The sequence below is a fragment of the Oncorhynchus gorbuscha genome, unplaced genomic scaffold, assembly GCF_021184085.1.
Source record: "Oncorhynchus gorbuscha isolate QuinsamMale2020 ecotype Even-year unplaced genomic scaffold, OgorEven_v1.0 Un_scaffold_1505, whole genome shotgun sequence".
Classification (NCBI taxonomy): domain Eukaryota; kingdom Metazoa; phylum Chordata; class Actinopteri; order Salmoniformes; family Salmonidae; genus Oncorhynchus; species Oncorhynchus gorbuscha.
This window is the reverse complement of record NW_025746265.1, coordinates 130,001-138,456: the sequence shown is the minus strand read 5'-3', so window position 1 is coordinate 138,456 and position 8,456 is coordinate 130,001. Positions and strand designations below refer to the sequence as shown.

The 8,456-nt window shown below is 54.0% G+C and overlaps 1 pseudogene across 1 annotated transcript in view; it reads left to right on the top strand.

Annotated features, from left to right (window-relative positions):
- Positions 1 to 407: 407 nt before the first annotated feature.
- Positions 408 to 8,456, top strand: part of LOC124023143 — a 26,074-nt pseudogene continuing 18,025 nt past the window's right edge. Inside the window, exons 1-6 of the transcript XR_006836665.1 lie at positions 408 to 484; positions 1,686 to 1,864; positions 1,993 to 2,086; positions 6,116 to 6,127; positions 7,261 to 7,342; positions 8,053 to 8,253. The product of XR_006836665.1 is annotated as a liprin-alpha-1-like (transcript). The remainder of the gene's footprint in view (positions 485 to 1,685; positions 1,865 to 1,992; positions 2,087 to 6,115; positions 6,128 to 7,260; positions 7,343 to 8,052; positions 8,254 to 8,456) is intronic.

The following is an 8,456-nucleotide window of genomic DNA, read 5'->3' as shown; positions in this document are numbered from 1 at the left end:
TCCCAACCATAACCTGTAGTCTAGTCTCTACACCCCCTAAAACGTGTCTTCCCAACCCCACACTCCCTTACTTCCTCAAACCTTGACTCCCCCCCACGCGTGTCTCACCCCCTCTGCACTTCCCAAACCCTGACGCGTGTCTCACCTCTGTCTTGAACTTCCTGAAATGAACACGTCACAAAGTGAGGGGAGACTGTTATTTTCTTCTTTCCAGGTTGAAGAACTAGTCTGTCTTCTCCTCTGTCCTCCCCATCCACTCAATACAGAGAGGGAGGAGACGCTTTTTAAAAGCTCTCCTCCTCTACCCCCTTTTCCTGTTAGAAGACAGTGACTGACTGAGTGTCCCTGTGTTATGTCTAGTCTGCCCAGGACGACAAGACCACAATCCAGTGTGAGACGTCTCCTCCCACCACCCCCGCTCCATGCGCCTGCACAAGGGGGCCAGCCACACTGCCAGCCATGAGGACATCAGGGACATCCGCAGGTAGGAAGCCCCTTTCTGCCTAAACAATATCTCACTCTGTTTTCTACAATAGCCATGTTTCTCTCTCTCTCTCCTTCTGTCGTTCTCTTATCTGTCCTGTTCATCCATCCCTTCATCCCTCTGTTTCTGATCTTTCAATCTATCTATCCACATCTCTCTCCCTCGCTTTCTCTCTTTCTCTCTCTGTATATCTCTCTATGCATTCATGCTCATCTCGATCCCCTTCTCTCTCTCGCTCCCCTTCTCTCTCTCGCTCCCCTTCTCTCTCTCGCTCCCCTTCTCTCTCTCGCTCCCCTTCTCTCTCTCGCTCCCCTTCTCTCTCTCGCTCCCCTTCTCTCTCTCGCTCCCCTTCTCTCTCTCGCTCCCCTTCTCTCTCTCGCTCCCCTTCTCTCTCTCGCTCCCCTTCTCTCTCTCGCCCCTTCTCTCTCTCCCCTTCTCTCTCTCGCTCCCCTTCTCGCTCTCGCTCCCCTTCTCTCTCTCGCTCCCCTTCTCTCTCTCGCTCCCCTTCTCTCTCTCGCTCCCCTTCTCTCTCTCGCTCCCCTTCTCTCTCTCGCTCGCTCCCCTTCTCTCTCTCGCTCCCCTTCTCTCTCTCGCTCCCCTTCTCTCTCTCGCTCCCCCCCTTCTCTCTCTCGCTCCCCTCCCCTTCTCTCTCTCGCTCCTCTCTCTCTCCTTCTCTCTCTCGCTCCCCCTTCTCTCTCTCGCTCCCCTTCTCTCTCTCGCTCCCCCTTCTCTCTCTCTCTCCCCCTTCTCTCTCTCGCTCCCCCTTCTCTCTCTCGCTCCCCTTCTCTCTCTCGATCCCCTTCTCTCTCTCGATCCCCCTCTCTCTCGATCTCTTCTCTCTCGATCCCCTTCTCTCTCTCGCTCCCCTTCTCCTTCTCTCTCTCGCTCCCCTTCTCTCTCTCGCTCCCCCTTCTCTCTCTCGCTCCCCCTTCTCTCTCTCGCTCCCCCTTCTCTCTCTCGCTCCCCCTTCTCTCTCTCGCTCCCCCTTCTCTCTCTCGCTCCCCCTTCTCTCTCTCGCTCCCCCTTCTCTCTCTCGCTCCCCCTTCTCTCTCTCGCTCCCCCTCTCTCTCTTCGCTCCCCCTTCTCTCTCTCGATCCCCCTTCTCTCTCTCTCGATCCCCATTTCTCTCTCTCGATCCCCCTTTTCTCTCTTTCGATCCCCCTTTTCTCTCTTCCTCTCACCCCTCCTCTCTCTGTCTCAGTATGACCACCCTACAGGACGGCCAGGGTAGTAACCCCAGCAGCAGTAACAGCAGTCAGGACTCTCTGAACAAGGCAGCCAAGAAGAAGAGCATCAAGTCCTCCATCGGGCGCCTCTTCGGCAAGAAGGAGAAGGGTCGGCCAGGCCCCCCAGGGAGCAAGGAGTCCCCTGGCAGCCAAGGTCAGTCCCCTCCTAAAACATGCCTGCTGGTTCAAGTTCATTAGGCAGCAAACAGAAGAAAACAAGCTGAAACAGGAAGGGACTACCTGCACCGACTTTAACCTCTGACCCTCCATCTCTCCTCACAGCTGGTACCCCCGAGGCAGAGACCTCTCCCCAGGATGCACCGGGGCTGGGCAAACTAGGCGGCCCCGCTGAGAAGAACAGGAAACTGCAGAAGAAGTAGGTGTTTCCACATCTTGTCACCACTTCTGTCAGTGATGCAACATAGATAAGTCAGTAGTGGTACTAGTGGTAGATAGACTGGTTCCGTCTCGTTAACAGGAGAAAGACTGGTTCCGTCTCGTTAACAGGAGAAAGACTGGTTCCGTCTCGTTAACAGGAGAAAGACTGGTTCCGTCTCGTTAACAGGAGAGAGACTGGTTCCGTCTCGTTAACAGGAGAGGGACTGGTTCCGTCTCGTTAACAGGAGAGGGACTGGTTCCGTCTCGTTAACAGGAGAGGGACTGGTTCCGTCTCGTTAACAGGAGAGGGACTGGTTCCGTCTCGTTAACAGGAGAGGGACTGGTTCCGTCTCGTTAACAGGAGAGGGACTGGTTCCGTCTCGTTAACAGGAGAGGGACTGGTTCCGTCTCGTTAACAGGAGAGGGACTGGTTCCGTCTCGTTAACAGGAGAGGGACTGGTTCCGTCTCGTTAACAGGAGAGGGACTGGTTCCGTCTCGTTAACAGGAGAGGGACTGGTTCCGTCTCGTTAACAGGAGAGGGACTGGTTCCGTCTCGTTAACAGGAGAGGGACTGGTTCCGTCTCGTTAACAGGAGAGGGACTGGTTCCGTCTCGTTAACAGGAGAGGGACTGGTTCCGTCTCGTTAACAGGAGAGGGACTGGTTCCGTCTCGTTAACAGGAGAGGGACTGGTTCCGCTCGTTAACAGGAGAGGGACTGGTTCCGATCTGTTAACAGGAGAGGGACTGGTTCCGATAGGTCTCGTTAACAGGAGAGGGACTGGTTCCGCCATCTCGTTAACAGGAGAGGGACTGGTTCCGTCTGTTAACAGGAGAGGGACTGGTTCCGTCTCGTTAACAGGAGAGGGACTGGTTCCGTCTCGTTAACAGGAGAGGGACTGGTTCCGTCTCGTTAACAGGAGAGGGACTGGTTCCGTCTCGTTAACAGGAGAGGGACTGGTTCCGTCTCGTTAACAGGAGAGGGACTGGTTCCGTCTCGTTAACAGGAGAGGGACTGGTTCCGTCTCGTTAACAGGAGAGGGACTGGTTCCGTCTCGTTAACAGGAGAGGGACTGGTTCCGTCTCGTTAACAGGAGAGGGACTGGTTCCGTCTCGTTAACAGGAGAGGGACTGGTTCCCTCTCTGGTCTAACAGGAGAGGGACTGGTTCCGTCTCGTTAACAGGAGAGGGACTGGTTCCGTCTCGTTAACAGGAGAGGGACTGGTTCCGTCTCGTTAACAGGAGAGGGACTGGTTCCGTCTCGTTAACAGGAGAGGGACTGGTGTTTTCTGCTTCCATCCAATAGATATGAATCTACTCGATCAACCACAGATCTTGCTGTACTAGAGAGGTCAATCTTGCTCAGATAGGTCTGGTTGATGGCTCCAGCCATGCTGCTGTTTATGCTTGTGTGTTCTATATGTCCGTTGTAGATCTGACCCCAGCACTGTAACAGCCCTGTGTTGCTCTATGATCACCCTGCCGTGCAGCGCACTGCCACTCGCTCTCTCACACACAGCCCCATGTTGTCCCTCCCTGGTCTCATGCCCCATACTGTCCCTCCCTGGTCTCATGCCCCATACTGTCCCTCCCTGGTCTCATGCCCCATGCTGTCCCTCCCTGGTCTCATGCCCCATGCTGTCCCTCCCTGGTCTCATGTCCCATTCTGTCCCTCCCTGGTCTCATGCCCCATGCTGTCCCTCCCTGGTCTCATGCCCCATGCTGTCCCTCCCTGGTCTCATGCCCCATGCTGTCCCTCCCTGGTCTCATGCCCCATGCTGTCCCTCCCTGGTCTCATGCCCCATGCTGTCCCTCCCTGGTCTCATGCCCCATGCTGTCCCTCCCTGGTCTCATGCCCCATGCTGTCCCTCCCTGGTCTCATGCCCCATGCTGTCCCTCCCTGGTCTCATGCCCCATGCTGTCCCTCCCTGGTCTCATGCCCCATGCTGTCCCTCCCTGGTCTCATGCCCCATGCTGTCCCTCCCTGGTCTCATGCCCCATGCTGTCCCTCCCTGGTCTCATGCCCCATGCTGTCCCTCCCTGGTCTCATGCCCCATGCTGTCCCTCCCTGGTCTCATGCCCCATGCTGTCCCTCCCTGGTCTCATGCCCCATGCTGTCCCTCCCTGGTCTCATGCCCCATGCTGTCCCTCCCTGGTCTCATGCCCCATGCTGTCCCTCCCTGGTCTCATGCCCCATGCTGTCCCTCCCTGGTCTCATGCCCCATGCTGTCCCTCCCTGGTCTCATGCCCCATGCTGTCCCTCCCTGGTCTCATGCCCCATGCTGTCCCTCCCTGGTCTCATGTCCCATGCTGTCCCTCCCCCTGGTCTCATGTCCCATGCTGTCCCTCCCTGGTCTCATGTCCCATGCTGTCCCTCCCTGGTCTCATGTCCCATGCTGTCCCTCCCTGGTCTCATGTCCCATGCTGTCCCTCCCTGGTCTCATGTCCCATGCTGTCCCTCCCTGGTCTCATGCCCCATGCTGTCCCTCCCTGGTCTCATGCCCCATGCTGTCCCTCCCTGGTCTCATGCCCCATGCTGTCCCTCCCTGGTCTCATGCCCCATGCTGTCCCTCCCTGGTCTCATGCCCCATGCTGTCCCTCCCTGGTCTCATGCCCCATGCTGTCCCTCCCTGGTCTCATGCCCCATGCTGTCCCTCCCTGGTCTCATGCCCCATGCTGTCCCTCCCTGGTCTCATGCCCCATGCTGTCCCTCCCTGGTCTCATGCCCCATGCTGTCCCTCCTGGTCTCATGCCCCATGCTGTCCCTCCCTGGTCTCATGCCCCATGCTGTCCCTCCCTGGTCTCATGCCACATGCAGTCCCTCCCTGGTCTCATGCCCCATGCTGTCCCTCCCATTGTCCTGGTCTCATGCCCCATGCTGTCCCTCCCTGGTCTCATGCCCGTCCCGTCCCTTCCACACAAACTCGATCTCCCATCATACAATTCACTGCAACTCCTCAGCCACACTGCCAGGATGTGATTTTGTAAGGGCCAGTTTCCCGGTCTCCTATTAATGAATGCTTGTTAGTGCAGAGGTGGACTCTACCTGTGTCTGGGAAACCAGCCCTGTGTGTTTGTACAGCTTCATGCTTCTAGTTCAGCTTGATGTGATGCAGTGTATCAGCCAGGCTTCCATTTCACTTTCATTCATTCTGAACTAATGTCCCCTTTTTTCTTTAGGTAATCAAGGGGTGACTTGATCATAGCTGTATGTCTTTCAAATATAAGGCGGTTGAATTAGTTTGGTGTTTTGAAGCAATTTTTTAATGACACTTTTGATAGATCTACGTTAGTTTGATACAGTCAAAGACTGGTTCTCATTGGCCATTGCCACCAGGAGTCCAAGCTTGGTTCTCATTGGCCATGCCACCAGGAGTCCGAGCTTGGTTCTCATTGGCCATCGCCACCAGGAGTCCGAGCTTGGTTCTCATTGGCCATCGCCACCAGGAGTCCGAGCTTGGTTCTCATTGGCCATCGCCACCAGGAGTCCGAGCTTGGTTCTCATTGGCCATCGCCACCAGGAGTCCGAGCTTGGTTCTCATTGGCCATCGCCACCAGGAGTCCGAGCTTGGTTCTCATTGGCCATCGCCACCAGGATTCCGAGCTTGGTTCTCATTGGCCATCGCCACCAGGAGTCCGAGCTTGGTTCTCATTGGCCATCGCCACCAGGAGTCCGAGCTTGGTTCTCATTGGCCATCGCCACCAGGAGTCCGAGCTTGGTTCTCATTGGCCATCGCCACCAGGAGTCCGAGCTTGGTTCTCATTGGCCATCGCCACCAGGAGTCCGAGCTTGGTTCTCATTGGCCATCGCCACCAGGAGTCCGAGCTTGGTTCTCATTGGCCATCGCCACCAGGAGTCCGAGCTTGGTTCTCATTGGCCATCGCCACCAGGAGTCCGAGCTTGGTTCTCATTGGCCATCGCCACCAGGAGCTCTCCTATGCCTAGTTAGGTTATTTTTAATTGGCTTCAGTTCTTTTTATTTAGCTGATTCTGACTCTTATTTCATCCCTCTCTCATTCCATCTGTAGTCCAACGACAGGGTGAGTCATCTCCTCCATGTTGCTTGTTGCTTTGCCCTCTTTGGCTCTAAACAGTTGGCTTCATGCTGCCCTCACCAGCTCTCCTCCCCAGCTCTCCTCAGATCTGATGTGTTTTCCTCTCTGCTATACCTACAGTACCATCTCAACTAACAGGAATGTGTCTACCTGCTGTTTTTACCAAGCTTTCTCTGAGCTTCTTCCTGTGTTAAGGTTCTAGGATGATCTTATCAGGGTTGGTGTCAATTCCCTTTCAATTCAGAAAGTCAACTCAATTCCAAAATGTCCTAATTTGAAAAGCACGGTGGAGAATAGGATTTTCAGTGTACTTCCTGAATTCAAATGTTATATTTTGTCACGTGTTTGGTAAACACAGATGTAGACTAACAACCCCTGGAAGTGACCACTAAGACACGGAGTCAGTCTTGCCAGGTTTCTCGGTCAGATACTAGTGGGATCTTTCCACACGTTAATGCGATGCTGCTATTAGAATTAAGTAGTGGATGGTGCCATCTTGTGGACCAAAATATATTACACACAAAAATAGACAAACTATCTGAAGGTTTTCCCCATGTATTTTGCTGCATGTATTGTGGCCTCTACTGACTGTTGTCTTATGGATGCATTCTAACACACGTTTTCCTCTAGTATTGAACCGTTGTGTGAACTCCATTTCCCATGATGCCTTTAGTCTGTTGGCCACAAAGATACTGGTTATGTAACAGTGGCTTGGCATAAAGGTGGGTCTCCTTCTAGACTGAGGAAACAGGAGTCTTCCACCAAATGTATTGATTTAAATGGGACTCCTGCCAAGCTATGAAGTGGTCACATGCTTTTAAACTTCTGACCTGTTTACATGGCCAGAATGTTCTGGAAATGATCTGGGGTCGGTCTTTCTCTCTCTCTCTCTCCCTCCCTCTCTCTCTCTAGGTCTGACCTGCCGCAGGGTTAAAATCCTCAGCTTTCTCTCTCTTTTACCTCGGCATGTTTACAACAGTGTGTGTGTGCATGTGTGTGTGTGAGGTACTGTGTTTTCATGGTGTGCAGGTTGAGGTGTGTGTTAGGTGAAACGGGCTCTCTCTCTCTCTCTGTGTGTGTGTGTGTCTCTCTCTCTCTAACCATGTGTGTTGTTGTAGGCATGAGTTGCTGGAGGAGGCTCGCAGGCAGAGTCTTCCCTTCGCCCAGTGGGACGGCCCTACTGTAGTGGTCTGGCTGGAGGTGAGACACACACACACACACACACACACACACACACACACACACACACACACACACACACACACTCACACACTCACACACTCACTCACTCACTCACTCACTCACTCACTCACTCACTCACTCACTCACTCACTCACTCACCTGGACACACACACCATCACTCACCTGGACACACACACCATCACTCACCTGGACACACACACCATCACTCACCTGGACACACACACCATCACTCACCTGGACACACACACCATCACTCACCTGGACACACACACACCATCACTCACCTGGACACACACACACCATCACTCTCACCTGGACACACACACACCATCACTCTCATATGGACACACACACACCATCACTCTCATATGGACACACACACACACCATCACTCTCACATGTACACACACACACACCATCACTCTCATATGGACACACACACACCATCACTCTCACATGGACACACACACACACCATCACTCTCACATGTACACACACACACACCATCACTCTCACATGGACACACACACACACCATCACTCTCACATGGACACACACACACACCATCACTCTCACATGGACACACACAACAAAAATTATCATGTGCACGCGCACACATTCAAAACACAAAAATAACCCAATCCTTTCTCCTGTCCCCTCTCTGCCATCCTCTGTGTCCTCCCCTGCCCCCTCTGTCTCCTCTGTAGCTGTGGGTGGGTATGCCAGCCTGGTACGTGGCGGCGTGTCGTGCCAATGTGAAGAGTGGTGCCATCATGTCTGCCCTGTCGGACACAGAGATCCAGAGGGAGATTGGCATCAGTAACCCCCTGCACCGCCTCAAACTGAGACTGGCCATCCAGGAGATCATGTCTCTCACCTCCCCCTCTGCCCCCCCGACCTCCAGAACCGTAAGAGAGAGAGACACACACACACACACACACACACACACACACACACACACACACACACACACACACACACACACACACACACACACACACACACACACACACACACACACACACACACACACACACACACACACACACAAGACAACACACACACACACAAACATGACAACACACACACACACAAGACAAAACACACGACA